Below are 22,539 nucleotides of genomic sequence, written 5' to 3'. Positions count from 1 at the left end.
AGGGTTCCAGGTGCAGAGTGCCTCGGGGGACCCACCAGTCCATGAGCCTGCCCTGAGGTCAGGGCAAGTTGGGCCTTTTATATTCCCTTTTGTATTTGGTGCTTGGGTCATAGAATAGACTAATCAGGGTCAAGCCCAGGTCATTATTTAATTATTCAGATTGAAAATGGGAAACAAGCTGATTGGTGGTGAATGGTCTAATCAGGCTTGTATGATGGGAGGCCCTGAAAGAAGGTCTAAGGGCAGGAACCAGCTTGGGGAATTCTGTCCATGGCCTATGAAGAAAGAAGGATCAGCAGCCAACTTCTGATAAAAGAAGCATTCAGTGACTGACCTCCAAAGGAAGAGGAGAGCCTAAGATCTTTGCAAAGACCTGGCCACTGTACCGGCCTCTGATGTCACCCTAAAGGTATACCGTAGACCTTGGACTGGTGTCTCAAAAAGGTGGTGTGCTATTGGTTCATTCTAATAGCTCACTGTAGGGTAAGTGAAAAAGTGTCGGGCTTTTCTGCCCTCCTGCCATTAGGATTGATGATGGATCCTTGGGGTCCTGAATGCATGCCTGATGGTGGGCACCTGGAGTAGGGTGTGGGCATGCGTAAGTGGGTACACCTGGGGCTAAGAGACTGGGCTTATAAGGGCGGTGTCACGGGGACGCCAGAAGAACGAACGGAAGAGCAGAGAGAATGTGAGAGAAGGCTGGAGAGCCCAGAAAGAGTGAAGACTTGCTGGAGGCTGGGAGGCCTGCCAGCCTCCTGGCCCCCTGGCACCTCTGCCTGCTGTGTACCTGGTAAGTCCCAATAAAAGCCTGCAAAAGCCACCGAGGGCTCCAGGACTCCCTCCTTTACCTGTCTGCTTGGGTCATAGAAAACTTGCTCCTTGTCCTCCTGCCCCTTATACTCACAAAGAGCTGTTAACATTGGTTTGATAACCTCCTCCTGGTGACTGGTGGTGAATGGCACTACTGGCCATTGCTGACCAGCACTGTTTCTGGAGCACCTTTGAGAGCTGTCCACTGCTTCTGATCGTCTAGCACTGCCTCCCAGAGCTGTTGTCTCTGTTGCTTTCCAGTCTAGCCTTCAGTGCTATCCAGGTTGGCCTTCAGGCTATAGCTGTGAGTTTCTTCAGGTTTATCTCAGTGGCCCCTTCTGTGAGCACCCCCCACTGCCATCATCAGTTGGATCCTGGTCCACTGCTTGCTGGTGTGCCACAAGCTCTAGGCCTGGATTGATGGGACAGTGCCATCTTGAATGAGCAATCTTTTGTTTGAGACTTCTGGACACTGGGCTATTTGGGGTGAGATAAATGGCCACTTGTGCCTTTATAAATTGTTTCCCCAATTTGTTAAATGAACCCCACTGTTGTTCCCTGAATCCAAGTGGTCTTCTAATTGAGTATATGACTGAGAACCCATAGACTGTGGCCTGTTTTCTACCTTGGCATGATCCTTTGACCTCTATAGTGCTGTCTAGCACTGTTTCACTTCTTTTAGCCACATACGCAATCAGAAAAGATAATGAAACTGCTAAGTAAATATAAAATGACTCATCCTTTGTACTACAAAAGGCTATTTTAGTTATCACACTAAAGAATTTAGAACAAAATATTACATCTTTGTAATATAATCAAAAACAAAATAATTTTTTTTCATTGTCATTCATATATTTGGCTTTCCTTTATTCTATACTTGACAATCTGTTGAAACGACTTTTCTAATGTGTTGTATATGGAGAATGATTACAGAATGTAGAACAAAAATAACTATCACATGAGTTATCAGGTAATATCAGAAAGAAGTAAATCCAGTTTCTAGAGAAACCATGTAGTTTGTCTTGTGCCATTAGTTTTGGTGGAGTGTGATTTTTATGAGATGGGGCTGTTTTCAGAAGTTTGATACACAGTCTCCAGATATAACTAAGAGTAGGCTCTGCTAAGCAACAGAAGGATTTGTAATACATGACAGTTAGTATGTAGGTTTCTAATCTGCTAGTCTCCTTAAAATATCCTAGCATGTCTTCCTGTTGAATTCATTTTCTGATTCTCAATATGTCAGAACAAAAAGTTCTCATTCTTTTCATTTTGGGGGGCACAATTCTTATTTGTATAATTTTAATTAGCACTACTCTGTTCTCTCTGTTCTTTATGCTATTTTTATATGTGGGTTGCTGTGTTAGTTGACTAAGCAAAGTCTGAGGCACCAGATGCTGACTGGAGAAAAGAATGGACTTTATATATCCAAGTATATTTGGTGGTGAAATTTGCCACAGCTGAAATTTACAATACATTGTACTATGCAGGAATTATATCTATAAGATTTTAAATTATTTCAAATATTTATCAAAATTAATGAGAAGAATGACCATGAAAGAAAAAAAAAGGCAAAGATGACCAAATTAGACACAAAATATAATCTCCTATGACAGTTAATTCGATGTGACAGCCTAGAGCTAGATTATAGTGGTCTTTGTTTCAGTCAAGCAAATGTCTAGATGTTGCTGAATGTAGGGTATTTTTTAGGTGTAATTGACATTTGAGTCAAAAGAATTTGAATAAAGAAATTTATCCTCCTCAATGTGTGTGAGACTCATCCAACCAGTTGAAAGCCTTAAGAACATAGACTGAGGGTTCTCAAATGAAAAGGAATGGAATTCTGTCTTCTAACTGCAATAACAAAATTCTACCTGAAGCTCCTATAATTGGACTGAAGATTGCAACATCAACTCTCATGCTTTTGAACTGCAAGGATTTAGGATTCTCTAGCTTTCATAGTCATGTAAGGAATTCATTCCTAAAAATAAATCTTTTTCTTTATATATATTTTATTGATTCTCTTTCTCTGGAGAACTCTGACTAATATACTTTCAAAGTTATAGAATGAAGATGCAAAATAAATACTGCAGATTTTGTATATATATACCATATATATAGCATACCTTCTTAGGGTAATTTTTTTTTAAAGATTTATATATACAATAGCTGGGGTACAGGCCAGAGGTGCAGGAGGGTGAGAAGAATCACCAGAGACAGAGCGGGGAGCAGAACAGGCAGACTGACCAAAAACACTGCTGAGGGGAGTAGTGGGCGAGACAGGAGAGGTCTGCCGCACCATATGGGTATCTCCCTGGACAGCCGGGAATCGAACCCATGCTGCAGAGGCTGTGGACAGCTTCACAGTGCTGTATTCAACCCACTGTGCCACTGGGGATGCCCATGGGTGATATTTTAATATCTTTAAAAAAAAACAAGTATATAATAACCATTTAACACAATCCATTTTTCTGGCATAATTGTTTTGGATTTTCCAGGAAGATTATGTTCTTTTGACTCTCTTAGGTTTCTCCTCTCAGTCTTATCCCACCATTGCTTTTACAATAATTCATAAAGAACATTACATTTTATTCTTTTCCTATAGGAGTAAATGAAATAATTATATATCTCATGGCCTCTGTCTATTTCAGGTCAAAGGTTTTCCTTTTTTTTTTTTTTTTTTTTTTTCATGAAACAGCTATTGCCATTTGTTTTTCAGTTTTGAAAAATATTAAATTGCAATATATTTAAATCTATGAAAGATTCTTTACAACAGTTCCAGAGAAGTAAGGACAAATGTACCCATGGCATAAGTCTTTACGTATTTTCTTATATTGTTATTCACTTTTGTACAATATTTGATTTCTCCCTCATGTTTAGTCACCTTAGTACCATAGTATAAATTTTAAAGCTTTCACAATGGTAACTTTTAGTGGAAGAATCAATCATTTATTGAAAAGGTGAGTTAGGAATGGAGATTTCTAGACGAGAAATAACTAAAGAGTGTACAAAGGTTTTTATATTTCGATTTTCAATTCTCCCTTCCAGCTGCGAGCAAGCAGAAAAAAGAATAGGTGTTTCAGACAACAGAATGGGAGAATTTTAAAAGGTAAGATTGTTCCTTAATCTTTTCTCATAAGCTACTAGTGAAACTGAATATAGCGCTGATGGTTGTGATAGAAAATAAACCCAGTGTAGGCAGCTCAGGGGAGGGTAAGGAGGGCCTGGAAAGAGAACAGCTGACAAATGTCCAAAATTACATAATTCATTAAACTTGTAATTTTCAAATGTGCTTCTTTATATAGTCACTTGGAGTGATGATTAACTACCTTAGTTTCTTCAAAACACGCATGAGAACATTTAGCAATGTTATATAAGTGGCAGTGTTCACAGTATGGCAAGGAAGAACTTTATCTTAGCAACTGGTACCACTTCCTAAAAGTGTTTCAGTTTTGTATGAGGACCCTAAAATCTGTTCTTACACATATCCTCCAGATTTTTCCAATATAAATTGGCAACTCGTTGATTCCTTTTCAAGTGTGTGATATCAACCTGGCTTGTAAAGTTGCATTTGTAGTTTATGTTCTTTGTTCTTGTGACATCTAACTGTAGTGGCTTGTCTGTATAAAGGAGGTGTGGAGAGGGACTTGCAGATAATGGGGCTTCTTCACGGAAATCATCAAAGAGTATAACATTTAATCAAGTGAGAAAGAACCACAAGACAAAAAAAGGGAATCATTCTGATGTCAGGAGATGCTTAATGGAAAGCAGAAAGTCACCTATGTGTTGTATTTCCAATTCTTGAATTTTGATATTTGAATTCATAATCCCCTTTCTTTAAACCATCGGATTGAGGAGAAACCACCCTTCCTCTTCCCCATGCAGTCCTTAACTCCTGCTACCATATTTTGTGGGCAGCAATGCTGTTTCCCAGAGTCTATTCCTAAGTAAACACAGGATGAATGAATTAGCAGTTTTGTAACTCATGCCATGGATTACTAAATTCCCAACCAAAATACTATAGGGCTTTTATTGACTACATCCAGACCAAACAATCAATTTAATTTCTTCATATTTTCCCAGGGACACTTTGCTTGTGTTGTTCACATTCTTTGTCAATTAGGATGTTGTTTTATAATCAGTAAAAGGAACATATTTTGGCTTGCCTAAGGTATTATAGGCACATAGTTATAGATATGGATTCAGATATTTAAAAAACTAGATATTTTTTAAAATATAGATATTAAGGATATCATGTATACACCCAGGCATAGCATATTATACACACAAACACACACACACACATACACACACAGGAAAAAAGGAGCTAACTGTAGTGATAGAAAGCTTATCTTAAAGGGCATCCCAATACATTATCCCTCCCAGATGTGGGTGCTGTTGCTCAGAATGAATTGTTTCTTTCCTTGTGTGCACCACAGAGTAAAGATTCAGAGTCATGTGTGGAAAAATCCAACTGAGGGCATTAAATCATTATTACCCCCAGGCTTCCATGGTCTGTTCTGCTTATTTCCCCCTTTGTTTCAAAAATAAGATAGTGCCTCTCAACAACATTACATACTGTGGGAATTGCCTCTAACTAGGATACTAAAGAGCCTCAAAATGCAAATGGGTATTAAAGCTGTAAGAATTGGGGGCTTTTGTAATTTTTTTATGGAGTTTACACTGGTTTACAACACTTGTTTTTTTTTTTTTTAAGATTTATTTATTTATGCATACAAGAGCTGGGTACAGTCCAGAGATGTGGGGGGTTGCAAGGATTCACCAGACACAGAATGGGGAACACAACAGGCAGATTGACTGAAGTACACTACTGAGGGGAGCAGCGGGCGAGACAGGAGAGGTCTGCTGCGGCATGTGGGTTGCTCCCTGGCCGGCCCGGGATTGAACTCGTGCTGCAGTGGCTGTGGATTGCTTTATAGAGCGGTGCTTAACCCCTTGCGCCACCAGGGAGGCCCTACAACACTTGTGTATAGTTTAGGGGTACAGGTTCACACCCCCCAAATACATGTTAGCACAACATTCCTACCACTAAAGCACTCATAATTCTCTACCATAGTCCATTGGGCCTCCTCTCTTCTTTGCTCCCCACCCTCACTATCTCCTTCTGGTAGCCTCAGTTCTATAATCCAATTTCTAGAGTTTGTTTTGGTTTATTCTGTATGTTCCTTTGTTTTGTTTCTCTTTTCTCTATGTTAAAGATGAGTTAAATCATCTGGTATTTGTCTTTCTCTTTCTGACTTATTTTCCCTAGCACAATCACTTCCATTTCCATTGTTGTAAATGATAAAATTTCATCTTTTTTATAGCTGAGAAGTATTCCATTGAGTGTATATATATATATATATATATATATGTATATATATAAAGATGTGGGGTGTGTGTGTACATATATATATAGACACACACACCACATCTTTATCCACTCATTTGTTGTTAGACACTTGGGTTGTTTCCAGAAGTTGACTGTTGTAAATAGTGCTATAATGCACATCTACCCCTTTGAATTAGTGTATTTGCATTCTCTGGATACCTAGCTTTCGTCATCTTTGTGTCCAGTGTAGTCTCCACATTGACTAAAATGTACACTAACTTGCATATGCCTCTGAGAACTCTGGATGTATTTTGGCCTTCCCTCAACCCCCAACAAGGATCACACACAAGTTTTTTTTTCACTGTAATTGCTCAGCCATCATGAACCAATTAACTTATGTTGATTTGCATGGCAGCAAATCACAATAGCAAAAGACAAGTCTGTTTTGATCATCGCATCATCAATAATATTTATTCACTGGTCTCTGACATGCAACAATTACTTTTCTACTACAGAAGGGCAATCTTAATTAAACTTGTATTTCCTGTTTCCCAGGCTTTTGGAGTAGGAGGAGAGCAGGTTTTCTCCACCATCTATTGCAATGGTTTACATCATCTTAATTTGGTTAGAGTCTTACACCCCCTAAATCTTGATTGTCTGCATTCCAAGCTGTGGGGTGTGGCAAACAGCCCAGTTCATTTAATTCCAGAAACTGCTTGATGAAGTTTGTGAAGTCTGTTTTATTTATACTTTCTCATGCAGTTTGGGAAAATTTTGAGCTCTGTGCTTCAGTTCATGATTTATATTTATTGACTATGTTTGTACGTGATCAAAGTATACTTGTTTACTTAGTTTTGACATTTCCAGACATTCAGTGGTATTACTCAACACAGGTGGACAGACAACCAAGAGAAGTTTGCTCATCTGTTTCCAATAAAGTTGAAGAAACAAATGTTCAAGAAATTAAAGGATAATAACAAATATATACAAAATTCAAACATAATAAATGATTATATAGTGAGTACAAAATGAGTAGTACAGGTAGAAAAAAGAGTGAGAAAGAATTCATTGGTGGTGGTTGCAGAGATAATGAGGAATATCTCCCTCCTCTGCTTAAGAAAAGAAATGGGTTTGGGCCTCCGTTGTGATGAAAGGGGTTAAGATGCAACCTATGAAGCTATCTACAACCACTGCAGCACAAGTTTGATCCCTGGCCAGGGAGCTAACCACATGGTGCGGCAGATCTCTCCTGACTCACACGCCACTCCCCTCAGCAGTGTATTTCAGTCAATCCACCTGTTCTGTTCCCCACTCTGTCTCTGGTGAATCCTCTCATCCCCCCACACCTCTGACCTGTAACCCAGCTCTTGTATGCATAAATAAATACAGCTTTTAAAAAAAATTTTAAAAAAGAGAACTGGTTTTACTTTTGTTCTTATGTGCTCATGTATAAAGCAATCAAAAAAATTGTTTTGATTTGTTCTACCACTAAGTAAACATTTCTCCCTTCATTGACATAGTGGAAGTTGCTTACCTGTGAATTCATTCTGCTATTACCAGACTGCTCAAGTCTAACTTTGAGGAAAGATTTAGCCCCCAAGTTTTGCATGTTGTCTTTTAGTTGCCAGCCTTAAGTATATTAGACTTTGTGTTGTCACCCAGATTAAGACATTGGGATTGGAGGAAATCTCTGAATTCCTATATCCAAGTAAAAATGTCCAAGAATGTGACATGGAGCATTAAGACTTTCACCCAAAGCCAGAGAGGAATTGTTCTGTTTTCAGAATGCCTCCATCTGAAAGTGAGTAATCCTTATGAAATGGATAATTTATGATTTTAATGCTCTCACAGCTTAAGCAGAACTGCAGAATTACACATAAAGAATTTTTTTAGGGCCTCCCCATTGCCAAAGCGGTTGAGCGCTGGGTTGCGAAGCTGCCCGCAGCCTCTGCAGCACCGGTTCGATCCCTGGCTTCTCCCCGGCCACGGGAGGAGGGTCCCACATGGCGCGCAGACCTCTCCTGCCGCCCACTGCTCCCCTCAGCAGTGTACTTCGGTCCTTCTGCCTGCTCTGCTCCCCGCTCTGGCTCTGGTGAATTCTCTCACCCTCCCGCGCTTCTGACTGTACCCAGTGCGTGTATAAATAAATAAATAAATAAATAGATAAATAAATAATCTTTTAAAAAAAAAGAATTTTTTTAAAACAGTGTCACCTGATCTTCTGGTATGACCTCCTGGGTAGCCTCCTCTCACTTTCTGGGGTAGTTTTATAAGAGTAAAAGAATAAACAATGTCCTGTTAGACTGGTTTATGCTCATTCTTCAGCATCTACTTTGTTGTTGATACATACTAATATATGAGGATTCCTAAGTGTCAAGTTCCACTTTAAACATGTTATAGATACAAGGATGTGAAAAGGAAGTGAATTCTTTAAAATATTTTTGTAAACCGTGCATGCCTTCTATGGGGCTGGGAACTACTTTCTTAAATCACAACTTTGCAAAAAATTTCTGTAATCTTACAATACAGTGTTTCCTCTATATTTTCCCTTTAAACCATTTTTCTCTTTTTTTAATTTTATTTTATATATTTTTACATTTTTCATTTTATATTTTTCCTTTAAACCATTTTTTAAAAGTGTTAGCTCTATATTTTTCCTTTTAAGTACACTAGAGATTTAAGAGCTACATTTAAGAGCTATCAGGTGAGCTACAAAGTGGAGAAAACTTAAATTCCCCAGAATTTTTGGTGTTATTCCTTAATGAAGAAAGCAGTACAAGAACAACCCATGCTGTTTCCTAATGTCCTTGATTGTTATGGGAAAGGTCACTAAGGGATAGTGTGACCTTTTGAAAGGATAAGAAAGGAGAAGACAGTAAAAACAATGAAGGAAGTATGAGCTTCCAGGTACAAATCATAGTGATTTGTATAGACAACCCTAGTACATTACTCCTAAGACATTGCTATGTTCATTGAAAAATACCCAGTTTTGGAAACTCTGGCTTTTGATGGGGCATGTAAGTATATTAGAAGTTGCCATAAGTAAAAACTAAACAAACTGAAGAATCAACAACTCTTTTTAGATCCCCAAGAGAAGTGAGGTCACAGAACAAACTGCTGACTTTAAATGTGGACAGACCATAGAACCACAGCAGAAACCTCCATGGGAACAAGTGATGGGGAAGGAAGACCTAAGCTGTAATCAACGAGTTGCTAGAGGTTCTGTCAGGACAATTCTGAGAGTTAAAATATCTGAGAGACCTAATCATCGGTGGGTCACTACAATTGTGTAAGTTTTACCTCCAGTAGTTCAGTTTCTCACAGCAAGTATAGGAGAAAAATCCCCTTGTGTTTCCAGCAGAGGGAGCAAAACAGGAACCACCATGAAATAAACCATATCATTCTTTTCTTAACAGTCTACCTTGGGAAGAAAGTATTTAACCACAACAGAGATGCTACAGTTTTATCTGAGCCTTTCTCGCCTGAGTTGGGAAATAACAAGAAGTTCCGATAGAAGGCAAGTTACTGCCACTCCTGTTCAATATTGTATTAGAAGTCCTAGCTAATGCATTAAGACCCCCAAAAAGAAAAACAATGTAAACTGATTGGGAAGGAAGAAATAAAATTGTATTTTGCTTGCTGCTGACAATGATTATGTAAGGCAAATTAGCCCATTGGAACACTCCTAAAACTAAAAAGCAGTTATAGTGAGGTTATAGAACATAAAATTAGTATACAAAATTGCTTTCCTATATGCCAGACATGAACAAATGGGATTGGAAATGAAAAAAAGGAAAAGGAAGAGAAATTTTTGTAAAATATTTACAGGATCTATATGAGGCTAACTACAAAGCTGATGAAATAAATCAAAAAAGAACTAAATCAACAAAAGGTATTTCATGTTCATATATAGAGAGATTCAATATTGTCAAGATGTCATTATTCCCTACTTGATCTATAGATTCAATGCAATTTCAGTCAAAATTACACAAGCTATTTAGTGGATATTGGCAAAATGATTCTAAAATTTATATGGGAAATGAAAGACCCTGAATAGTCAACTCATTAAAGAGAACAACAAAGTTGAAGAACAGGTGCTACATTTAAATTGATATAAAGTTTCAATAATCAAGACAATGTAATATTTGTGAAGAATAAACAGAATAGAGAGACCAGAAATAGAATCACATAAATATAGAAAATTGATCTTTGACAAAGGAGCAAAAACAGTACAATAAAGAAAAGATGATCTTTCAGCAAGTCATACTGAAACAGCTGGATATCCACATGCAACAAAAAAATGAATATAGATAACAGACTTTACATACTTCAAAAAATTAAAGTGGATCACAGACCCAAATGTAAAATTCAAATCTTAGCTTCCAAGAAGATGATACAGGAGAAACTCTAAATGATAATGGGTTTAGTGATGACTTTTTGAAACCACACTAAAAGCATGAGCCATGAAAGAAAGAAATGATAAGCCAGATTTCATAAAATTCAATTTCTTCTCTGTAAATACAGTCACAAACTGGCAGAAAATACTTGCAAAAATCATATCTGCAAAAAAATCATAGCATTTTTACCCAAATTATGAAAAGACTTAAAGCCCACCAATAAGAATACAATTAATTTTAAAAATTGGACAAAGACACTAATTTATATATGTCACCAAAGAAGATACATATATGCTCTGTATTATATATTTTTCTCAGAAATTAATTTGAGTGGGATTAGTGCCTGGTAGTAATAACCTTTCAACTATTTGTTTAGTAAATGACATTTTTCCTCTCATAATTAAAATCTTTGCACAGCTTTAACTGCCTATAATAGACAGCCCAAATTCTTTAATGAGATGTCTAAGATTTTAAGACATCATAGATCCTCCCCTTTTTATTTTATCACAAGTAACTCATTTTGGTTTTTAGACTTTAAAAAGTTCTCTTATGTTTCAAGTGTTTTACATGTACTTTTCATTTTCTCTCTTCTTCTCCTTCCTATTCTGTGTTGACCGTTTCTGTTTCTCTTCAGGCCTGTTCTCAATGCAGTCTTCCCTGATGTCTAAAAACCGAGTTAGTCCCATAAAAATTTCTACCTTGCAATTAGATGATGAATAAGTTGTGCAGCTTTAACACACTAGTAGTGATTATAGTCAACAATACTATATTACATATTTTGAAGTTATTAAGAGACTAGATTTTAAATGTTCTTACTACAAAATAGAAGTTTTAATTATGTGATGTAATAGAGATGTTACCTAATGTTATGGTGATAATAATATTGCAATAAATAAATGTATCAGTTCAATACATTTTATACCCTATGACAATGTTATATGTCAATTATGTATCAAAAAATAATCAAATTTTTAAAATTTGTATTATGAAGCTGGTCAGAGGTTCTTTTTCATATGGTAGTTGATATAGTTGTCTCTGCCTTTACATGGCAACTTTGGTGAGCAGAGATCTCTGTCTGTGTGAAGGCCTGGAATAGGTGAAACAAGCAAAAACAATGATATCAGGGAAACTTAGACTAGACTTCTACTTTCACAGTCTAGTTCTATGACTTTAGTAAAATGAATTAAATTCTCAGTTCAATTTTATTGCTTGCAAATATAAAAAGATAGCTATGTTGGCTGAGTCACAACCTGGTAGGTAAATTTCTATTTTTAAAAAGAATGTAGTGAGAGAGCAGTGTGTGTGTGTGTGTGTGTGTGTGTGTGTGTGTGTGTGTGTGATTATCAGATCTCCAAAAGATTATTTCACTATTTAATGGTGTTTATATTTCATTATCAAAGTGTGTATTCTCATTCAAACCGTATGATAAATGCTGCATGGGCAAGCTCAATTGCAGTCATAGACATAAGCAGTACCTGTAATTCTTTGTGAAAATGAAAAACTGAGACCTTGAAATATACTTAATCTTCTGTAAGAATAGCATTTTGAAATGTTTTCCTTCTATTATCTGACTTACATCACTTGCCTGACTTGAGTTTTAGAATCAGTAGCTCATATTAAAAAAAATCCACTATTTTATCAAAGCATTGATGTAAGTAAATACATGAAGAGAGTAACATAGGTAGGAATCTGCAAATCAAAGTGAATATATGAAATTATACTCACACCAAAAGTTAGAATTGTATATCTTACCATGAGCTAAACTTGGGTCTGATTTATAGGAAAAAAACTGATGAAAATTTCTTCATTTTTTCAAAGCTATTTCCTTTCTTCCAAGTCATCCTGCTATATTCATGTTTGTGTCTTTGATTCTTAGGTGGGGAAGTAAGGATAATTGGGGCAAAACTCTAATAAATGAGTAAACTATTACTATCAAAGATTTAAAACTGAGAATGGCACAAAATGTCATGGAATTTCAAAGCTAATCCCCAAGAGAAAATTGTGTCATTGGCCCAAACAGTCCCATGAACAGGCACTGTTGAGTTTGAATTCACTATGTGTAATCACTTTGTTGTAAAGCAATGGCAAATCAGCACACTGTTGAATATTAGGTTTTATAACTTAGATCAAGATATATAATCAATCATTAAATTCTTTACCTTTAAGGATTTGCATTTCCTTCTATTCTATACATAAAGGGGGAAAAAGAATAAAACCAAAGCTCCCACTTTAAAACACACCTCCACAAAGTGGAATTTGGTTGTTCACAAAGGGTAAGATTTCTGCCAAATGGATGACAAGCTGTTGTCAAGGCAGAATGGGAGGTTTCTGTGGGAGTAGCAGGGGATGAATGTATTATGGTTGCATCACATTTTGAGCTCAGATACTCTTTGAGACAGAAACAACCTAAATTTCAAGGATTTTACTAATCCTCCTCAAAAACTCTAGCACTTAATCATATATGTTGAATATTAACACTAAAAGTAAAAATATTAACTTTTTAAAGATAAAAGAATTTCCCTTTCTACCTTATTATTTTTTTTTTAAATATTAAATTTTATTTTTATATTCCCCCATACAATTGCAAACGCCCCATTCTGACCCCAATCCTTCCCCTCCCGCCCCCCACCCCCCAAAAAGTGTCTCTGGTTCATAGTTTTTTGTTGATTTTGATTTTCACTTTCTTATATTCATTTTCCTGGTCCCTTATTTAAGTTTTCTAGATTCCTGCTATGAGTGAGACCATCCGGTATTTTTCTTTTTCTTTTTGGCTTATTTCGCTGAGCATGATCCCTTCCAGTGCCATCCATGTTGCTGCAAATTGCATGTGTTTATCTTTTTTGAATGCTGAGTAATATTCCATGGTATATATGTACCACATCTTCTTGATCCAGTCATCTATTTTTGGGCATTTGGGTTGTTTCCAAAGCTTAGCTATTGTAAACAGTGCTGCTATAAACATAGGAGTGCAGGTGCTCTTTGGAATTGATGTTTCTGTGTCCTTTGGGTAAATACCTAGGAGTGGAATTGCTGGATCATATGGAAGCTCTGTGTTTAGTAGGTCCAGAAATCTCCACACAGCTCTCCATAGTGGTTGGACCAGTTTGCACTCCCACCAACAGTGCACAAGAGTTCCTTTTTCTCCACATCCTCGCCAACATTTGTTGTTGCTAGTTTTTTTAATATGTGCCATTCTCACTGGTGTGAGATGGTATCTCATGGTAGTTTTGATTTGCATTTCCCTGATTACAAGTGATGTTGAACATTTTTTCATATGTCTGTTGGCCATTTGCATTTACTCTTCAGAGAAGTTTCTTTTTAGCTCTTCTGCCCATTTTTTGACTGGATTATTTTCTTTGTTGTTGCTGAGTCTCATCAGCTCTTTGCAGATTTTTGTGATCAGTCCTTTATCATTAGTGTTGGGTGCAAAAATGTTCTCCCAGTTGGTGGGGTTTCTCTTTGTTTTTGTTATTGTCTCTTTTGCTGTGCAGAAGCTCTTTAATTTGATGTAGTCCCAGCTGTTTATCTTTCTCTTCACTATCACTGCTTTGGGTGATGTGTCTGTAAAGATGTCTTTGATGTGCAAATCACGTAGTGTTTCGCCTATATTTCCTTCTATGTATTTTATGGTTTCAGGTCTTATGTCTAGTTCTTTAATCCATTTTGAGTTGATTTTTGTGTATGGTGTGAGGTAGTGGTCAAGCTTCATTCTTTTGCATGTAGCGACCCAGTTTTCCCAGCACCATTTATTGAACAAACTTTCTTTGCTCCAATGCATAGTCTTTGCTCCTTTGTCAAAGATTAGTTGACCATAAATCTGTGGGTTTATTTCTGGATTTTCTATTCGATTCCATTGGTCTGTATGTCTGTTCTTGTTCCAATACCATGCAGTTTTGATGATTATGGCTTTGTAGTATAGTTTGAAGTCTGGGAGTGTGATGCCTCCATTTCCTTCTTTTTTTTTCAGTAGAGCTTTGGCTATTTGGGGTTTTTGGTGATTCCATATGAATTTCATCAATAATTGTTCTATTTCTTTGAAGAATGCCATTGAGATTTTGATTGGAATAGCATTGAATCTGTATATTGCTTTTGGTAGGATGGCCATTTTAATAATGTTTATTCTTCCAATCCATGAGCAGGGGATGTCTTTCCATTTCTTTGTGTCTTCTTCTATTTCTTTTAACAGTGTTTTATAGTTTTCTTTGTATAGGTCCTTTACCTCTTTTGTTAGATTTATTCCCAAATATTTGATTTTTTTTGTTTCGATAATAAAAGGGGTGGTTTTTTTGATTTCTTCTTCTTCAGATTTATTGTTTGTGTATAGGAAGGCTACTGACTTTTGCGTGTTGATTTTGTATCCTGCCACTTTACTGAATTGATTGATGAGTTGAATTAGTTTTTCTGTGGAGATTTTGGGGTTCTCTATGTATATTATCATATCATCTGCAAATAGTGATAGTTTGACTTCTTCTTTTCCTATTTGGATTCCTTGGATGTCTTTCTCTTGTCTTATTGCTCTGGCTAGGACTTCCAGTATTATATTGAAAAGCAGTGGTGAGAGTGGACATCCTTGTCTTGTTCCAGATCTTAATGGAATTGCTTTCAGCTTTTTCTACCTTATTATTTTTTAAAGATTTATTTATTTATGCATACACGGTATAGGCCAAAGGGGTGTGTGTGGAGGGGGGGTTTGAGAGGATTCACCAGAGACAGAGTGGGGAACAGGACAGGCAGATTGACTGAAATACACTGCTGAGGGGAGCAGCAGGTGGGAAAGGAGAGGTCTGCTGTGTCATGTGGGTCAGCACCCAGGCCGGGGCATCAAACTCATGCTGCAATAGCTGCAGACAGCTTCATAGTGCTGATGCTTAACCCCTTGCACCACCAAGCAGGCCCCTCTAGTTTATTACTTTATTGGACATATGAAATAACTCAAAATGTCAAAGAAATAAGAACATACTTATAATACAGAAAATGAGTTCTTAAATATCAAGATAACAGGAAAATTGAGAACCATGACGTTCTGAGTATACTGTGACCAGTGGCCAAGATTTTTTGCTTGACCAAATTTTTGTCAGGCAGTGGAACCTGGTCCCGTGCTAATCTGTATACATCCTCATAAATCCAGTGTCAGTAAGATCCCTGTGAAGTCAGTTTAGCAAATGTTCCCCATCTTTCATATGTGATCAGCCTCAGCATCTAGTCAGGTTCCTTATCCGTCACTATTTCCCAGGTGATGGCTGATTACCCTGGTCTGTCTTCAGCAAAGATCCTGTCAGGCTGTTTGACTAAAGCCTCCCTTACCCCTGATGTTACCTCTTAGTAATTTTTCATTCACTCACCCCCACTCTGCTCCTTGGCTACTCCTTCCCATTTGTCTATCCTGTATTTGGAATTGAGCCCAGTTCTGCAGTGATAGATGTCTCCCAGTAATAATTCCAAATTAAGTCTGTCTTTACCACTCTATCTGCTCTTTTTTCTTCAACACCAGCAATTGCTGGGTCCTTTTGCATACTTTTATTATTGAATCCTTATGACAAACACTGAATTTTTTTAGTACTCTAATTTCAAGGTTCAAAACGGTTATGTTTTATTGAAGATCAAGTAACAAAGTCAGTGGTGGAAATTTTTTGTGAATTTTAAGTCTTGCTTATTTCAAAAGTTGTGTAATTTCTAATTTTTTCGTATTATTTCAAAAATGTCCCCAAATATAGAAAACACAGAAGCAGTTGATTTAAACAGACAATTTTTACAGTATGGGAGATGTAAATAGCTTCTTGTTCTAAGATATCATAAATTTATCTTAGCATCAACACATTTTGGAAGGAAGCCATCATCATTATACAAGGGAGTTCCCAAAACTGAGACAAAAACAGAACCCTTGAAAATAGAATCTTACGAACCTTTCATTTCATAGTCCCTGGGGAAATAAATGAAGAATCTTCATTCCACATGGAAGTATTCCCTTCTGACCATCCCTTTGTTGGGAAAGGTCATGCTACATTCCTGAAGCGCTCGAGGTCATTATCAAAGATTGGTTGTGTTCCCATCATACCCATCTTTAAGGAAATAGTGTTCAAATTCAGCTAGCTGGTATTTACAAACTCTTTCTAATGTAGAGCTCCCATCCATTCTTGAACTTACAAAATTGCCTTCAAAGTAACTTTATAGCAATAGCCTATCACTGATTTCTAAGGAAACACATGTTGATAATAATAATTTATTGTGGGTTAACCTCACAATAGGCAGGTAAGACAATTTAGTAATCATTTTACTTCAGGGCTTAAGATGAGGCATTTTAACTCTAATCTGAAGAGAAAGGTATGCCTTTGGATATGGAAATACGGCACAGCAAAGGGCACACATATGAATATGTATGTTTATTCATACCCATCTTTCTGGTCAATTGGGATCTAGCTTGAGAAATCAAAAGAACCCATTCCAGGAACCTTGTTAACTAGGAATAGTAAGTAAATATCATATTCTAGCTGCTTATTTCCTTAAGCATATCATATCTATTTCATATTAAAATGGATTTGGTAAGGAACATGAACTGTAATGAGTGTAGAAGAAGAAAAGAATCTTTGTCTATCCTCTTATGTTCTTTGGCTGGACTGAGAATTAGGCTACCATAAAACATTAACAGGAGAAAAGCAGACAATTTTCATTTAATATCTTTGTGTGTACACAGTTGCCTTCATAGGAAAAATGAAGACCTGAAGAAGCAATTAAGACTGAGAGCTTATATAGTTTATTGAACAAAGATTGATAAATTTGTGGAGAAATGACAAAAGAAAAGGGCTTCAGCTTTTTGGTAAGGTAGGCTATAGAAAAGTGACTAGGAAATATATTAGGAAACTAATGGAAGATAAGGGTTATTTCAGTAGGGTTGTTTGTACAGATATATTTGAGAATTACCCCCTACTATCCAGTGATAAAAAGGTTTTTCCTGGTACAGGGAGAGTACCTTTTCTTAGGAAAATTTATGACCTGCTTTTTGATAAGCAGGGGAAGGTCAGAGAGCCCTCCTGGTATCAGTTGCTCCTCAAGTGCCTTCAGCTTAAAATAATATGTCAAAGGGCATAGTTGGTGTTGACATTTTTTTGAATCCCTTCACTTCTCTGTATCATCATTAGCAGTAAAGGAACTGTACACTTTTAGCTCTTGGAATCACATTTGTTACACCAATTCTAACAAATGGGATTAGGACAACTGTGTCCTGAAGTCTTGTATCCCAATTTTAACCTGAGGTCACGAATGTAAACCTTGAATAATTGCAGTGTATTTTCTAGTTGGTGGTCAAAGCACATAATTTGCTACATGACAAATACAAAGTGTTTCCTTCCTTGGCAGTATTTAATTTTATAAATGCAGGGATTTTATTTCAAGGGAAAGAAATTTGATGGACTGATAAAGCATTTGAGTACTTAATGGAATGCTGTAAGGAAGACATTATTATTAAATGAGTTGTTCACAGAATAGACTATACAACTCCAATATATGCAGCCAGGAAAATGGCCAAAGTCAGAAGCTACTTGTGTGATACTTGATTTAAATACAGTGTCTTAAAAATCAATGAACCCATCATGTAGAAGACTTGAAGCTCAAAATTAAGATGTCTTGTGGGGTAATTGATTCATATAAAAATGACTGCATTACTGGGAATAATCTACTTGGGAAATTTTTTTTTAAAGACTTTTTTATTCATGCATACAAGAACCGGGGTATAGGCAAGATGTGTGGGAGGGTGAGAGGATTCACCAGAGACAGAGTGGGGAACAGAACAGGCAGATCTACTGAAATACACTGCTGAGGGGAGCAGCGGGCGAGACAGGAGAGGTCTGCTGCTCCATGTGGGAATCTCCCCAGCTGGCTGGGATTGAACTGATGCTGCAGAGGCTGTGGACAGACTCACAGAGCTGCACTCAACCTCTTGTGCCAACAAGGAGGCCCTGCTTTTTTTTTTTAGGTTTATTTATTTATACAAGCACTGGGTACAGTCAGAAGTGGGGGAGGGTGAGAGAATTCACCAGAGCCAGAGCAGGGAACAAAACAGGCAGACCGACAAGAAATACACTGCTGAGGGGAGCAGTGGGTGGTAGGAGAGGTCTGTGCACCATGTGGGACCCTTGCTGGTGGCCTGGGATCGAACCGGCGCTGCAGAAGCTGTGGGCAGCTTCGCAGCCCAGCACTCAACCGCTGCGCCACCAGGGGAGGCCCAAGGAGGCCCTACTTGGTCACCCTTTAAGGGAACATTTGACTAATAGGAGTTCCCTGCATTAAAAAGGATATTCAAAAATTCTTTTCATAATGCCCTTTAGAAAACAGAGGTATCCCCGCCCCCATCCTTGTACCTCAAATTTCTCCATTTTAATAGAGATCTAGATAAAAATTATAAATGAACATTTAACATGCAGTTTTTCTAAGCCTCTGCACCTTCAATTGACCAGGTGAGGGCTGGTGCCAGATACATTCATACACCCTCTGGAGCCAAGGTCAGGCCATGAAAAACAAACTGGGAGGTTGTCTATCACTGACCAAGCATGTCTTGGCACTAAGAGCAGGTATAATTCATCCTCTGAATTGAAGCAGTTTATTTTGGATGCAGGAAGTCATTTTCAAGATCATATATAATAGATCACCTAGAGTAGGCCAATTTAAATAGAAATTGACACTTCCTGATCATGTAGTGCCTACCACAGTCTCCGCAGGGTGATTGCTATTAAATCAAGTTTGTTTTTGACTTTGTTTAAAGCCTTGAAGTGCACTTCAGACTTCGGTTACAAGTCCCGAAACCTGTACGAGACAGTTTTTATATAAGTTAAACTCAAACAGGTCTTGTGTGTATTCACCATAGTTTTATAGTAAACTTGACCTTAACAATGTCTATGTACCAGCATTCAGAAAATCCCGATACACAGATGAAGGCATGTTTATATGGTCCCTTAACTTTCTCAGAAATCTCATTTTCCTTAAGAGAAATACCTTATCTTTTTATTACATAACTACTTTGTATTCATGTTTTAACTCTTTCTTAAGGATTATATTTCTCAAATACCAACAATATTTGGTCCTCCTTGAAAGCAACTACAATAAAGAGGAAATAAGAAAGAAAGAAAAAAATAGGAATGAGAAGTTTAGGTAGTAACCTAGAATCATTTGCAGATAAGGGACTGTCTCAACTCACATGTGATAAGCTCACACCTCAGCTAAATGAAAGATGACCACATGTAGGTATATGCATAAAATCTTAACCATTATGAATCTACTTCATGTTCATCTATGTTGGAAAATAAATATTCTTTTTTTCCTTCATTCTGGTGTGAGATCAGTAAAAAGCATTATTTAAAAGTATTGCTTGTGTACTGTACTACTTATTCAATGTGACTTCCCCCGCCACTGCATGCCCATACAACCACCTTGGAACTGTGTCCTTGACTGCATTCAATCTTAGTATCCATATTTTGCCTATCTCAGTGAATTTAGGACAGCAAGTTAGAACCCCTTTGGAAACAGGAACTCCCGATGCCCCAGAATGAATGTCTGTCTGCCTGCTGATCATTCTCACCACAGCTGTGGCCCTCCAAGATGACAATGATTGATTCAATAATGAGACTATGGAGTAAGGTTTATGAGTCCTTCATTTATCCTATTTCCTTCTCACTTATATATTGCCCCTGGACAGGCACTTCAGCACTCTTGGTCTCACTTAGCTCAGTCATGAATAGACAAAACCATTGTTCTAGATGACCAGGAAGGTCAGCTATGAAAATATTTTATACACTCATGAATGAGAAGTTTTGATTTCATGTGATAGCAAAACACTAGTAGTCTGTGAATAAGAGTAGATATAACACCATTGTTATTTACTCTGAAGAGAAAATATGGGCAGGATTGAATACCAATATTCACTAAAATCTTAGGAAAGGTATTTTTTTTTCTGGCAAAGGGCACTTTGTTATCTTCTTATAGTAAACATCAATTCTTATACCTTCTTTTTTTTTTTTAAATTACTTCCCTGGCTAGGGATCAAACTCAGGCACTTGAGGTAATAGTGCTGAGACTTAACCCCTAGGCTACCAAGCAGGCCCAATTCTTGGTACTTTCTTATATAACATATCTAGAAACATCCTTCCTGGAATAAATAATTGCTAGAAGTACCCAACCTAAAAAGAAAATGACAGTTTTAAAAGTGATGCTGCCTTCACTTTGGTATAATGTAATGAATCATTCATCTGAGTCAGTGACACACATTGATATGTAAGAAACAAACCCCTAATAAATTATCTTGATTTTATGTCCTCTACTTTCCATATTGAGAAGAAAGTTAATTTCTGTTACTGCTCTTAGGAACCTCAAATTTAATCAATTGATATATTTTAATTAGAGAGATACCTGATTCACATCTGCTCTCTTCTTCCTCTAACTTCCATTTTCCTACTGTTTTTGCATCATCATTGTGCCTTAGCCAGAATCTACAAAGGGTTTGGTGCTCCCATATGTTCATTCATATTTTGTCCAGATGAAAGAACAGGGCATGGTAGAGGAGGCTTTTATTTGTGAACTTACTGTTCTCTCTTGTATAACCAACCTCTTTCAACAGATATCTTTGGGAAGAAAAATATCCTAAGTATACAGGAGAATCCAAGTACATTATGTTCCTTGGAGATCTTATTTGCAAAAAGTTTTTATGGGACTTAGATTAGTGCCTTCAGATAAAATAAGTGTAGATTTTCATAGCAGATACATCCCCAAATTTTATGTAAATAATGCCATTTTAAAGATCCCTATTATTTGTTGACCAGAAACCTGAAGTTGATTTACTTAACCTATGATAGGTAACCAGGAATTGGAAGTTTCCAGATGACATTTAGGGGGTTTTTGTCCTCAAATTGAGAGACTCATGTACTTTAAAAGATATTAGATAAACTAGGTTACAAAATGGCAATGTTCCTGAAGTAACCTACTCTTGAGAGTATGCTTCTTTTATTTTATGCAAAACCCATTTTCCTGTTTTGTTTATAGTAAAACAAACAAAAGTTCCTATTGTTTGAATATCTACTGTGTGCCAGATGCTAAATGCTTCTCTCTTTTTACTTTTATAACAGACCAGCAAAGAAGCATTTTTATCCCTGTTATTCTCATATTTTACAGATGAGAAATTTAAAGATCAAAGAAATTAAAGTACTATTTAAGATCTCAGAAATCATAAGGAATCAAGTTGGGACTTGAGCCCATCTGAAATCATATCCTGTATTCCCTGTGCTAGGATTTCTTCCCCATATTATGCTTCCAGTTACTTGACAAAAAATACTGTGTAAAATACCAGTGTTAGCATTTTTTCATAAATCACTTCTTTCAGTAAATATTTATTTGTCAAGTATTGCTGGTCTAACTTCACTCCCCACTTGGACATATGTGGCCAAATGGAAAGAACTTCTCCTTTTCATTTCTTCCCCATTCCCTACTCCCACCTTCTCCTGATATGCTGAAGAGACTCTTGATGGTGGTAAACCAAGCCAAAAATGTAAGCAAGAGTTTCTATAATTAGCTCCACTTACTCATTCTGTGACATTTCCTTGATCCCCAAGATAATTCTGCCCTTTCTGAAGAAGCAAATCCTTCCCCAATGATTTAGTCTTTTAAAATATTTGCATTCCACAAGCTTGATACACACACACACACACACACACACACACACATACCATACAAGCATAACCTATTATATGTTTTGGACAAGATGCCTGTGTCTCCTGTCTGGGAGCATTGGTAAAATTTTTCTGTTGTTAACAGAGTCAAATGAAATATTTCAGGGAGATACAAACACTTGCAAACATACAATGATCTTTCTGGAAGGAGCATGATAATCATGGGAACTGTCATCTGACAGATTTCAAACAAAAAATTCCAAACTAAATCTTTAGTTTTTCTACCTTTCCCCCTGCTCCTGATTCTATGGCAAATTTTCAGCTAATTTTCTGTACTTTGGGTTAAAATTCATCA

At 37.0% G+C, this 22,539-nt stretch overlaps 1 long non-coding RNA gene across 1 annotated transcript in view; it reads left to right on the top strand.

Annotated features, from left to right (window-relative positions):
• The first annotated feature begins 694 nt into the window (after window positions 1-694).
• Window positions 695-22,539, top strand: part of LOC129146819 (uncharacterized) — a 44,746-nt gene continuing 22,901 nt past the window's right edge. The window contains exons 1-2 of the long non-coding RNA XR_008554082.1: window positions 695-790; window positions 3,856-3,916. This is a non-coding gene — a long non-coding RNA (uncharacterized LOC129146819). The remainder of the gene's footprint in view (window positions 791-3,855; window positions 3,917-22,539) is intronic.

Source organism: Talpa occidentalis, unplaced genomic scaffold (genome assembly GCF_014898055.3).
Source record: "Talpa occidentalis isolate TD23 unplaced genomic scaffold, MPIMG_talOcc4v2.1 talOcc4.4, whole genome shotgun sequence".
Classification (NCBI taxonomy): Eukaryota; Metazoa; Chordata; class Mammalia; order Eulipotyphla; family Talpidae; genus Talpa; species Talpa occidentalis.
This window is presented reverse-complemented; position numbering and strand designations above follow the sequence as displayed.